The sequence below is a fragment of the Eurosta solidaginis genome, chromosome 5 (assembly GCF_040869045.1).
Source record: "Eurosta solidaginis isolate ZX-2024a chromosome 5, ASM4086904v1, whole genome shotgun sequence".
In the NCBI taxonomy this organism is placed as follows: domain Eukaryota; kingdom Metazoa; phylum Arthropoda; class Insecta; order Diptera; family Tephritidae; genus Eurosta; species Eurosta solidaginis.
The window spans coordinates 150,060,546-150,074,007 of NC_090323.1; positions in this window are offsets into that span (position 1 = coordinate 150,060,546).

Consider the following 13,462-nt stretch of genomic DNA (forward strand, 5'->3'; position numbering starts at 1 on the left):
GCGGAGACACGGGCCTTCTACTGGTCACAGTGTATAACCTATAGTTGAATTAGTTGCGATGAATCGTGGACACATACACTTTTCGGTCACGGAAGTGGAGAAGAGTGTAAAGATGAAATGGAGAGAATTTGGTTTCCCCGCAAAACTTATACGGCTAAGCAAACTGACTTTTAGCAACATCATCAGCTCAGTTAGAATTGGAAAGGACCACTCCGAGCCGTTCGAAACTAAACGAGATTTCAGACAGGGTGACCCCCTATTGTGCGATTTCTTTAATTTGATGCTGGAGAAAACTATACTAGCTGCAGAACTGAACCGCTCTGGAACAATATTCTATAAAAGCGTGTAACTACTGGCATATGCTGATGACATTTATATCATCGACCTAAACACCGTTAGTCTGCTTACTCCAAACAGGAAAAAGAAGCGGTAAAGATAGGTTTGACGGTGAATGAGGACAAATCGAAGTACCTGCTGTCATCGAGCAAAGAGTCAACGCATATGCGTCTTGGCAACCACGGTACTGTTGGCAGCCATAATTTCGATTCGTTTATTTGGCGGCCGCCATGATGTGATGGTAGTGTGCTCCGCGTACCAGACCGTATGCCCTGGGTTCACACCCCGGGCAAAACAATATCAAAGTTTTTGAAATAAGGTTTTTCAATTAGAAGAAAATTTTTCTAGGAGCACGACGCAAATTGGAAGAGAAGCTCGGCCTTAGATCTCTTCGGAGGTTATCGCGCCTTACATTTATTTTTATTTTATTTGGGAAAGCATTAACACTAACAACAACATCAGCTCCTAAATCCAGCAGGGAATCACTCTTGCCAATAAATGCTATATTGGACTAGGTAGGCAATTGATAAGTTAAGTTCTCTATCGGCAAAAGAAAATCGATGAGCTGTACGAGCTCTACGCAGACATCAAGATAGTCCAGCGAATTAAAAGGCAGCGGCTGCGCTGGCTAGGCCATGTTATGCGAATGAAAGATGACGCTTCGGCGAAGAAAGTGTTTCTATCGGAATCCTTCCACTCCGCTGGAAGGACCAGGTGGAAAACGATTTAAATTCCCTTGGGGTAACCAATTGGCGTCGGTTGGCAGAGAAAAAAGCGAATGACGCGCCTTGTTGGACGGCCATAACCGTATAAACGGTTAAGCGCCAATTAAGTAAGTAAAGAAATTTTCTGCGCAACAATTTCCTAAGTTTAGATAAAGTTAAACACTTGGCAGTCCATATAAAGCTTAAGTGCATAGGTATATCAATTTAAAGACATCACAGCTATTGGTTTCAAGTAAATATTTCTAAAATATTTTAAATATTGCTGTTTTTGGTACTTACTAAACCGAAACAATTTTTTTTGCTAGCATTAAATTTATATAAATGAGCAAAAAAGTGGCGGAATTTGTGTCCTTAAAAAAGAACGCATTCATAATGAATTTTAATTTTAAGACGATAAGAACTAAGAAGCTCCCCAAAAGCTATTGAAAGCAAAATTATAAAACAATGAAGAGTGCACATTACCAAACTATGTAAACAATTAAATGGTAATCGCAAAAAACGTTATTAGCGGCAATCGTAATTCTTCATAAAGAGGAAAAAAATTGTCTCATAATATAAATCACATTTTTTGTGTATTTTTTCAGTTTATCACAAATCATGCCAGCCACCTTGATACCACAACGAAGTTCCTAAGTTCAAGTCCCGGCAATGAAACATCAAAAGTTTGAAAAAGGTTTTTTCAATTAGAATTTTATTTCTAAGCGGCTTCGACACTATGTCTTTTATTGTCTTTGACCTCAGAGCTAAGTTCCCCCTTCTATTTTTTCTTATCTATTCAGTCAACGATAAAAAAGTTTTACATTGTCACCGGTTTCTAATCTTCTTATAAGGTATAGAGTGTGTAGCTCAAGGGAAGGCTTGTTTTTGTGAGATGATTATTGTGTCTGATGCGACACCCCCGTTCCGCAAAAACCTTTATATCTGGAATTCTTCCTTGCGGGATTTTTTATCATTTTCTTTCATTATCTTGGAGCATTTTGCTCTGTTAAAGATTTCATCCTTGTAGTTAAATCTTAAGGTAGTTAAAAATCGATCGCAAAATTTGCTGTGCTCTGTGGCAGAACTTTGTATGTTAAATATTGCATTGGTCTGGAAACTACGTTCGATGCTTCAAGTATCATCACACGAGCCGTACGCTTTTTTGCGGAAGTTTTTCAAGCATTTTCGTCTTGGGCGGCAACCTTCTTTAAAAAATTCCTATAATGGCTAATTAATACAAACATTAGTCTATACAATTCTAAAGTATTTAGTAATTAAGTTCAAAAATTGTTTACTCTACGCACAGTATTGTTTCGAACGAAAGAAAATTCAGTGTTGTAGTGGTAGTGTTGGAAGGTAGTCTGATTGCATTAGTCGTAAATCAACTATCCTTTGTTTATTTAGCTAACGAATTGGCTTCTCGTGTGTGTGTTGATTTCAGCATACATCGGGCGCCTTAAACTTAAATAACAAATTAATAATTAAAGAGCGAAATTGAGCCATCACTTATGTATGGACGGCGGAGTATTTTGAACATAGCCAAGGTATTTGTTTTTCGCATGCTAATTAATATCTTTGTTTCTTTTTTTTTTAACATTCCCATTTGGAAATTTTCAGCATTTTTCCTTGTTGACCATCAATCCAAATTTTTAATTGGATAAATTAATAATCGGCTAAACTTATTAATTGAGGTAAACATTTTTTGACAAATTTATGTAGGTGACGTGCATATCAGCATGATGGAATTATAGAAGGTGCCGGATGTAAGCAGTTTCTCGCTCTAACGCCGCCATCTTGAACGCCCTTAGAAATAAGAATGTTGTCGCTTTATAAAACTACTTTTTTATTCAGAGGAAAAAGGGTATGATAAACTATACAAATCGATTTTTCTATAAAAATATACAAGGGCATCACTTTTTTCCTCCAATTCTTTTTTGTGTTGACTTTTCTCATATTCAAACTTTTGACAATTCTCATGTAATAATTTTGTTTATTTAAAGAAATTATTAAAATTTACACATTTTTCATGTTAAATTATGGTAAGATGTTTTAAAATTTGGAAAATACCTATAATGATTGGTGTAATAATCTTTTTACAGCTTCATTTATAGGTTTTGTGGGGTCGAACTACGGATATATTCATATTTTAATGTGTAAACATGGTGCTGGATGATAACATATTTCGTGGTCCAACAAATTTAATCAGCCATAAACATTACGTAAAGCCTCTTCGTGGAGGCTGATAAGAGGCCAATTACACCTTCTTTGCCAACCCTGACTTTCTGGCCACCAAGCACAATAGGCGTGGGCAGCGCTCATATATGCGTGCATGTCAGTCTTGTTCGTCTTCAGACGCGAACTACATTATGTTTCAGCAACGTCGCAGTATCTAAATTTCCTTGTTTCGACAATGGCATCTCGGGGACGGCAATGAGTTTGCAATTATGTTTTATAATTCAGACCAGAAAGTGAACTTAAACCAAGCATACACCATTCTCATTAAGGTACTGGCCTTGAAACCTTTGCCACGGTAGTGACCAAAAAACTAACCGATGCTTTTCTTTTTCAGATGAACTTAGTTTTATACTTATACCCAGCTTCAAGCCCAGTGCGCAACTCGCTCTGCGGGGCGCATTGTTCCTTTACACCGTTGTATGAAGACCCGCTTAACCTCAACCAACTATCCAGGTGGATGATTGACCATGTGCTCCCGTTCCCAACCTCGTGCCATTTGTTGGTTGGTGCAATGGTCTGGGTTATGCTTGAAGATGTGCATCATAAGGAAAGGATGACCCAAACAGGCTTGTGGGGAGTTATAACAGCTAGCTTGACAACTTCGCTGGTGACCGATGCTCTTTCTGGCTTCGGAACCCTGCCTACAATTGGTCAGTTTCAGAGGGCGACCGAAGTAATATGAATGCTCCATTCACCTTCATGTGTCAACCTCAAGAGTTTCCCCCACACGTTGACGAAAGGGCTCTTTAACATGAATCGTTTTTCTATGTTTTCCTCCGTTTATTTAAAGTTTTACCGCAATCGATAACGAGAAATCTACCACCAGAATATCGGCGAGTCTAATAGGCCCTACACTCTATGCATCTAAGCTATTAGTCAGTTTCAATGTGCTCAAAATGGGTTTGATATTAATAACGAGCCAACACACACGGATTACTAGTCAACCGCACCATAAGAAGATCCCATTAAAGAGCCTTCAGTGTCGATTTTCTAGGCGTGTGGGTCAAAGATCGATCTTCCTACAAGTTTGCTGGATTAATACTCCAAAGCAGGACCTGAGTTGATAGCCTTGCTGTTGTGTTGTTTAATTTTTTCTCGAAAATATTTAATTATTTAAGAACTTATTTCATATAGCTTTGAGGCATTAAGAATAGAGCAACCCTCGATTTGCAACGTCAACTAACATGCAATATTAGTTGGTATTTTAGTCAACAACAATATAATTATATATAATTCAGACAGGATATAACTTTTTGGGGGACGTTTTTATATTAATTTCAGACTAGAAAGGCAAATGAATGCTTCCAAAAGAAATTTATTTGCTGCAAAAATTATAAAAGTTACTTAAGGATAATTAAGTCAATTATTTACATCATAAAATTGCACTTATACCACGTTTTGAAAAAGTATGAAGCTTTGTACTATTTTACAAAGGGGCCCTAATAAGGGCATAACTATTCTCTTGTACTTCCCAATTTCAACCTGGAGATAAGGGTAGTCGATATGACAGCTGTCAAATATTCCTCCACTTTCTTTTATTACATTATGCCTTTGGCTCCGAACCCCTGCCTACAGTTGACATGAGCGTCGAATTGTAATGGTGGGTGACCAACAATGAATCTTCTCACATCGGAAACTTCTCAGGTTTACGGGTTAAAGACTCAAATCCAGAACTTCAACTTATATCCAACGTATTTTATACACCTACTATTGTATGTTGTTAAATTTTTCCGCCACTCCGCTGGAAGGATCAGGTGGAAGAGGATTTAAACTACCTTGGTGTGACCAATTGGCGCCAGTTGGCAGAGCGAAGAAGCGTTGGCGCACCTTTTTGAACGGCCATGACCGTTTAAACGGTTAAGCGCTAATTAAGTAAGTTATACTACAGGACAGGGGTAGACTGCTAATACCCGTTCAAAACTGTCAGGAGCGTGTTCAAAAGACACGTTTTGAGCTCCGTATTTAAATACGAACAATGACCTTCAACCGCTCCAAGACCAGAAGTATGATCCGTAGTCTTTTGTCGCAGAACCCTTACAGCATAAAATTTAAATAGTTTTTTTGCAAACATCTTTTGACATTAGTAAAGTCTCTGTTTCTAGGTTAATGATATCGAGGTCAAAACACGTCTTTTGAAACCTTTTTCCGACATTTTTGGCAGTGTATTAGCAGCCGGCCTCTGTCCTAGAGTATTACCAGCAAAATCTATAAGCTGCAAACGTTTTAAAAATGAATAAAGCAAACTTAATTTCATAGTTTTTATCATAAAACTGCATTAAAATCAAGCTACATTTATATTCCATCATTATTTAAAAAGTATTAATTTAAGTACTATTTCAAAAGGGGCCTTTTTTTATGCCCACATTCTCTTGTACTTCCAAAATACAACCTGGAGCTCACTGGAACTAAGGGCGTTCGATATGATAGCTGTCAAATCTTCCGCCACCTTCTATCATTACATTATGCATATCAGGGCTGCAAATAATATGATAAAAAAAAAGAAACAAGTAAGGAAGGTTAAGTTCGGGTGTAACCGAACATTACATACTCAGTTGAAAGCTATGGTGACAACATAAGGGGAAATAACCATGTAGGAAAATGAACCGAGGGAAACCCTGGAATGTGTTTGTATGACATGTGTATCAAATGAAAGGCATTAAAGAGTATTTTATGAGGGAGTGGGCCATAGTTCTATAGGTGGACGCCATTTAGGGATATAGCCATAAAGGTGGATCAGGGTTGACTCTAGAATGCGTTTGTACGATATGGGTATCAAATGAAAGGTATTAATGAGTATTTTAAAAGGGCGTGGACCTAAGTTCTATAGATGGACGCCTTTTCGAGATATCGCCGTAAAGATGGACCAGGGGTGACTCTAGAATGCGTTTGTACGATATGGGTATCAAATGAAAGGTGTTAATGAGTATTTTAAAAGGGAGTGGGCCTTAGTTCTATAGGTGGACGCCGTTTCGAGATATCGCCATAAAGGTGGGCCAGGGGTGACTCTAGAATTCGTTTGTACAATATGGGTATCATACGAAAGGAGTTAATGAGTATTTTAAGAGGGAGTGGGCCTTAGTTCTATAGGTGGATGCATTTTCGAGGTATCGCAATAAAGGTGGACCAGGGGTGACTCTAGACTTTGTTTGTACGATATGGGTATCAAATGAAAGGTGTTAATGAGTAGTTTTAAAAGGGAGTGGGCCTTCGTTTTATAGGTGTTCGCCTTTTCGAGATATCGCCATAAAGGTGGACCAGGGGTGACTTTAGAATTTGTTTGTATGATATGGGTATCAATTGAAAGGTGTTAATGATTATTTTAAAAGGGCGTGGGGCTTAGTTCTATAGGTGGACCCGTTTTCGAGATATCGCCATAAAGGTGGACCAGGGGTGACTCTAGAATTCGTTTGTGCAATATGGGTATCAAACGAAAGGAGTTAATGAGTATTTTAAGAGGGAGTGGGCCTTTCTGGACCAGGGGTGACTCTAGACTTTGTTTGTACGATATGGGTATCAAATGAAAGGTGTTAATGAGTATTTTTAAAAGGGAGAGGGCCTTCGTTCTATAGGTGTTCGCCTTTTCGAAATATCGCCATAAAGTTGGACCAGGGGTGACTCTAGAATGAGTTTGTACGATATGGGTATCAAATTAAAGGTATTAAAGAGAGTTTTAAAAGGGAGTGGTGGTAGTTGTATATGTGAAGGCGTTTTCCAGATATCGACCAATTTGTGCACCAGGGTGACCCAGAACATCATCTGTTGGATACCGCTAATTTATTTATATATGTAATACCTGCCAAGATTTTAAGGGTTTTTTATTTCGCCCTGCAGAACTTTTTCATTTTCTTCTACATAATATGGTAGGTGCCACAACCATTTTATAAAGTTTTTTCTAAAGTTATATTTCGCGTCAATAAAACAATCCAATTACCTTACCATATTTCATCCCTTTTTTCGTATTTGGTATAGAATTATGGCATTTTTTTAATTTTTCGTAATTTTCTATATCGAAAAAGTGGGCGTGGTCATAGTCGGATTTCGTTCATTTTTCATACCAAGATAAAGTGAGTTCAGATAAGTACGTGAACTGAGTTTAGTAAAGATATATCGATTTTTGCTCAAGTTATCGTGTTAACGGCCATGCGGAAGGACAGACGGACGACTGTGTATAAAAACTGGGCGTGACATCAACCGATTTCGCCCATTTTCACAGAAAACAGTTAACGCCATAAAATCTATGCCCCTACCAAATTTCAAAAGGATTGGTTAATTTTTGTTCGATTTATGGCGTTAAAAGTATCCTAGACAAATTAAATGAAAAAGGGCGGAGCCACGCCCATTTATAAATTTTCTTTTATTTTTGTATTTTGTTGCACCATATCATTACTGGAGTTGAATCTTGACATAATTTACTTATATACTGTAAAGATATTACATTTTTTGTTAAAATTTTACTTTAAAAAAAATTTTTTTTTAAAAGTGGGCGTGGTCCTTCTCCGATTTTGCTAATTTTTATTAAGCGTACATATAGTAATAAGAGTAATGTTCCTGCCAAATTTCATCATGATATCTTCAACGACTGCCAAATTACAGCTTGCAAAATTTTAAATTACCTTCTTTTAAAAGTGGGCGGTGCCACGCCCATTGTCCAAAATTTTACTAATTTTCTATTGTGCGTCATAAGTTCAACTTATCTACCAAGTTTCGTCGTTTTATCGGTCTTTTGTAATGAATTATCGCACTTTTTCGGTTTTTCGAAATTTTCGATATCGAAAAAGTGGGCGTGGTTATAGTCCGATATCGTTCATTTTAAATAGCGATCTGAGATGAGTGCTCAGGAACCTACATACCAAATTTCATCAAGATACCTCAAAATTTACTCAAGTTATCGTGTTAACGGAAGGACGGACGGACGGACGGACGGACGGACATGGCTCAATCAAATTTTTTTTCGATCCTGATTATTTTGATATATGGAATTCTATATCTATCTCGATTCCTTTATATATGTACAACCAACCGTTATCCAATCAAACTTAATATACTCTGTGAGCTCTGCTCAACTGAGTATAAAAATAAGGCCGGGACTGTCTCCAGTTGTGCTGAAGACCTCATGCCTTTCAATCATCTTATGAAATTTCAAATATTCATAAAATCTGAACAATCAGTTGTATATGATATTTATATTATTTATAAATTTAAAATTATATTATTTATAAAATTCAAATTATGCGTGTAGGTATGTATGTATAGATCGTGTTACGTCCTAAAGGGATAGATAACCAAATTTAAAATACCGACTTAAAACCTTTGAGGGACGGTTAAAGGCTTAAAATAATTTCAAAATATGAAATGGGGCATGGTACCTTCCATAAAAATAAGGTCTTTTATACTACATAACTGTGGAAGTGTTCATGCTAGAACATTAAAATTCAGTTAGAAGTTTTATGAGGACAATCCCTATCACCACCAAGAAAATGTGGGATGAGCAAAAGTAGGCGTGGCAGCTCCCATTAGAGGTTTACACCGATCACTTTATCGGCGGCGGCGGCGTAGGCTCCATTATATACCTGCGTCTGCGGCGTGGGCGGCGCGCCGGCATACGCCGGTGTTCTTACTTAAAAAAGCTTTTTCTATTAAAAAAAAAGTATTTAGGAAAAATTTTATTTAGATGTATTTAAGGAAATCAAAGTTTTGGGCATTTCGGAAAGATCCGGGGTTTTTGCTTCAAAAACTCGCAGATCGTTCAAAAATTCTCAGTAGTAGCTCTTTGCGGGGGGATTGTCCCTCGTTCACTTACTGCAGGGAGGCTTCGAACCTAACCCCGGTCTTTGGAATTGGTACTGCTGCGTCTGCTGAAAAGAAATGGAGATACGTAAAGTGGTCACACTTTTGTCTGTATATCTCGTGCAAAGTGTAGTTTCGCCTAGGGTTAACTCCTAATAATCGTCGCGAGCACAATTTCTTTAAATCATTTGTGGCTCCTTGGCGGTCACGCACAAAGGCGACTTACGGTTGCTATTCATGGTCTATTAATACTCATGCCTCTCGTTGTACAGGGCGCATCCAGTTTTTCCGAGCTACAATTCCCGATGATTAGGAGCTACAATTCCCGATGTGCGAACAGTAGCAATCCCGATCACCAGTCGCTACCACGCCTCCTGACCCTCACACCATAAGCCAGCACAGAAGCTATAGGACTGCGACTTCGAACACATATGTATCTTCATCGACGTCACTTTCCCAGAAGTTCTAGGTGTAGTTCCGAAGACTTTCTAACGGATGTTTTTGTCGCGCTATGCTTCTGAGCTACACCAGAGAAACACCTTGAAACATTAGGGAGTAACTATTCGGTCAAGGATGCCGCCCTCGAAATCATAAGCAGTCTAGTTGGATGTAATTGCGTAACTCATGGGTGAAAATCGTATAATCCTCGGCGCATCTACAACACTAAAATTTTACAAGGACCTTGGATACAATTTTTAAAATGTAGATCAAATTTTGCAGACGTCTGTGTTCACAACATTGATTTCAATGGTATTAGTTAAATGAAAACGATATTTTAGAATGGATGACCGCGTAGCTTCAGTTTTCAGACTAGTTCGACTGTCCACTACGTTAGGGTAGTAGCACACACGGTCTTTAGTTCGACTGTCTTGGGAAAGCTTTTGCCTCACCACTTTGAGTGTTCTTGCGAAGGACAAAGCCTCACCTGGTAAATATATGTGCCTACGTATTCACATTTGTAAAAGGAGCCGTAACGCGTAGGTTATATTTAAACTTGGTTGGTAGGCTATAAACAATGTTATTCACTCCAAGGGACTAGTTTTGCATAAGGGCCGCCAACTTTAGGAAATGTTAAACCGGGAGACTTGGGTATTGAAGGATGAAGTGTGAAAATCAAAATTAACATTTCAGACGCTATTGTATAGTTTCGCAAATAAACAACAGGTGTTTAAATGTAAGCCCAAGTGATATTTCAAACCCTTCTCATACGTACATATATCCTCAACTTAAGTATGAGGTAAGACTCATTCCAAAGGAGTGTTTATGCCCCTAGAACCTACTAAAGGATTTTGCAACACTGATTTGGCTTATTCTTTCAGCCAATCGTAATGTAATTTTCTTTTTTTAAATCGGCACCTTTTTTTGGTAATTTGCTTTTTTAACAACTTGAGGTCACTTTGAAAACATGTTCGCCTTGGGCCGTTTTATTTGCATTGTTCATTATAAATTTTTTGAAAAAATAAGCAAAGTGAGCATATAAATTTATTATAAAACTTTTGTTTTAGTCAAAAACAATTGTTAAAAAACCATGAGCACTTGGGAATGACAAACAAAGTAATTGACAATAAACAAAAATCCAGCATTATCAGTGATTTGCACCAGATGACGCAAAACTAAATAAATATACTTGGTAAAAGGAATAGAAGTAGCAAATTTGCCAGTCAAACAAACCACCGCTGTATAGCTAAATGGTTAGCACAGAATGCCTAAAGCGTACTGAAGATGAAGGCTTAGCACCCTTCGAAATGGATCTATCTGCGCAGCTATGGCATGTTGTCTGAACAATTTTCTACTTACTATTCCAAAAACAAAATACAATTTTTCAAATTTAGAAAATTTAAAAAAATAACAATAATTCTAATTATCATTAGAAAAAATTATTGTTCTGGCCTTGAGCTCGAATCGAACCTTGAATCATTTATCAATAGGCCGATAAAAACAAAAACAATTCTTTTCTTTTAGTGTTTTGTTTTAATAACTTGGTGAATTGGGTGATGCAAAGTCCGTGTTAAGCTGACATCGAAAGCGCCTGTTTTTTTTTTATATAACTTATGAACAGTTAGAAAGAGTTAAATTTCGCAATTACTTTCTTATAACTGGCAGTGATGCGCATCCGTTGATACCACTTTCGACCATATCAGACCAATTTTTGACATGAACAATAAATGGTCTAAACAGTCTTAAATGAGAAAAAAATATAGTACCGCGCCGGACGCCGCCGCCGCCGCGCAGATAATTTTGACATTCGGCGGCGGCGTACGAAAAACCTCTAAAATCGGCGGCGGTGGCGGCGTTTATCGGCGGCGTATATCTCTAGCTCCCATACAAATGGAATATATTATACTGCATATCTCTGGATGTAGATGGTAGGTAGGTAGGTAGGTGAAATGGCTGCGACCCTGGTCGCCCAAGTACCTATTTAAAGCCGTTTTGATGCCATGTAACTCGTATAAAAACCTACGGAATGTTACGGTCAATGTATTACAACCAGCAAGACTTATTCGGGATTGCAGTCACAGATAAACCTCTGAGGCCTTCTATAAAGGGGGTTCCAAGGAACCTTAGTCGGGCTCTAGCTAGAGCCGAGTATTTAAACATAAAGTGTTCTACTGTCTCCCTGGCATTTGGATCTTTGCAGCTTCTGCAGTAGTCGTTATACGCAATGCCCATCTTTTCCGCATACGTACCTACTGCCCAATGACCGGTGGAGACTGCTATCAGTTTGCGTGTGTTGGCCCTGGATTTGTTCAGAAGACTTGTCGTCCTCTTTTCATCATATTTTGGCCAAATGGATTTTTATATTGCACAGGTGGTGATGTTATTCCACTTTGTTTGTGCTTTCTTCGGAAGCAGGTGATATTCCCCTTGGCTACTGTTAAGGGTATGCCTACTTCGACACTGGTTATTTTCTCGTTCATCTCCGGTGTGCCCCTGCATGCCAGCTCGTCGGCCTTCTCGGTACCCAGATAACGCATAGTTCTAGATTGGTTGATAACTGGCATATGAGTCGCTTACAAGCCCACACTAATTTTGAGTTAATGTGTGGCGAGGAAAGCGCTTTTATCGCTGCTTGGCTATCCGACAGGATGCAAACTTTACCAGCTACATTCGAGCCCTCTTCTGTTTGAAACACGCTGCAGTGCGGTGGGAGTCTGAATGATGCAAACAAATTTAGGGACTCAGAGTAGACTCCGGGCTCCACTCCCGATTCCATCTTGAAGCCGTCAGTGTAGATTTGGATGCCATCAACTCTTATGCCCGGCTTTCTCTTCCAATCGTTCCTGCTTGGAATGGCGGTATTACAACCGTACTCAAACTGCAGTTCGCAAGGGTAGTAATCTGTCTCGGTACTACATGTATCATTCGAAAGTTTGTTTAGGATACTACTATGCCCTTGCTGAGTATCCTTCCTACACCCAGACTCCCTGAGTGTCAGTGCGGTTTGTGACGATGTACAAAGTATATGCAAGTCGACCGGAAGCAGGTGCAAAATGGGGTCTAAAGCAGCTGTGGAGCAAGTGCGTCCGGCCCCTATAGCACCAACACACGCAGTGCGCTGGGCTTTTTGCAGGCTGGTGTGAATGTAGCTCTTACTTAGAGCTCCCTACTAGACTATGGAACCATAGGTAAGCACCGGTCGCACCACCACCTCGTACATCCAAAGTACCATGCTTGACTTGAGTCCGAATTTCTTACCAAACATTGATTTGCAGGGATAGTAGGCGATTCAGGCCTTCCTGACTTCTTCGATGCATACTTTCCAATTCAAATTGCAGTCAATTGTTAGTCCCAGATACTTGGTACTCCATGACAGGGTTAGTTGCTGGCCGCTTAAGAATGGTAGTCTGAAGGCAGGTGGCTTGTAGTTCCTCGTGAGGAGAAGCAGTTCCGTCTTGTCGGGATTTAACCTAAGGCCACATCCCTGTGCCCACCTGCTGAGTTTAGCCAAGGCCCTTTCCATGATTTCGCTCATTACGGAGGGGAAAGGACTAGAGACCAAGATCGCCACGTCGTAGGCATACGCCACGATCTTAACTCCCCTGCGTTAAGTTTTCCTGGGATTTCATTTATGGTGATCAACCAAAGCAGAGGTTCGGCTCTTACATTGTTAAACGCGCCTTCCACATCAACAAACGCAGCCAGAGTGAACTGCTTGTGATGAAGGGACTTTTCCACCATTCGAACTACCTCATGTAGTGCGGTTTCTGTGGATTTCCCTCTTAGGTACGCGTGCTGTGCTGTGAAAATTGGAGTGTCGCCCAGAAGCTCCCGTATATGTATATCTAGTAGCCTTTCGAAAGTTTTCAGGACGTGAGACTTATTGGCCGAAAGTCTTTGGATACTTCAGGCCCCCTTCTGCCGGCCGGAATGTGGTTGAGACGAATGTATGCCTCGAAGAT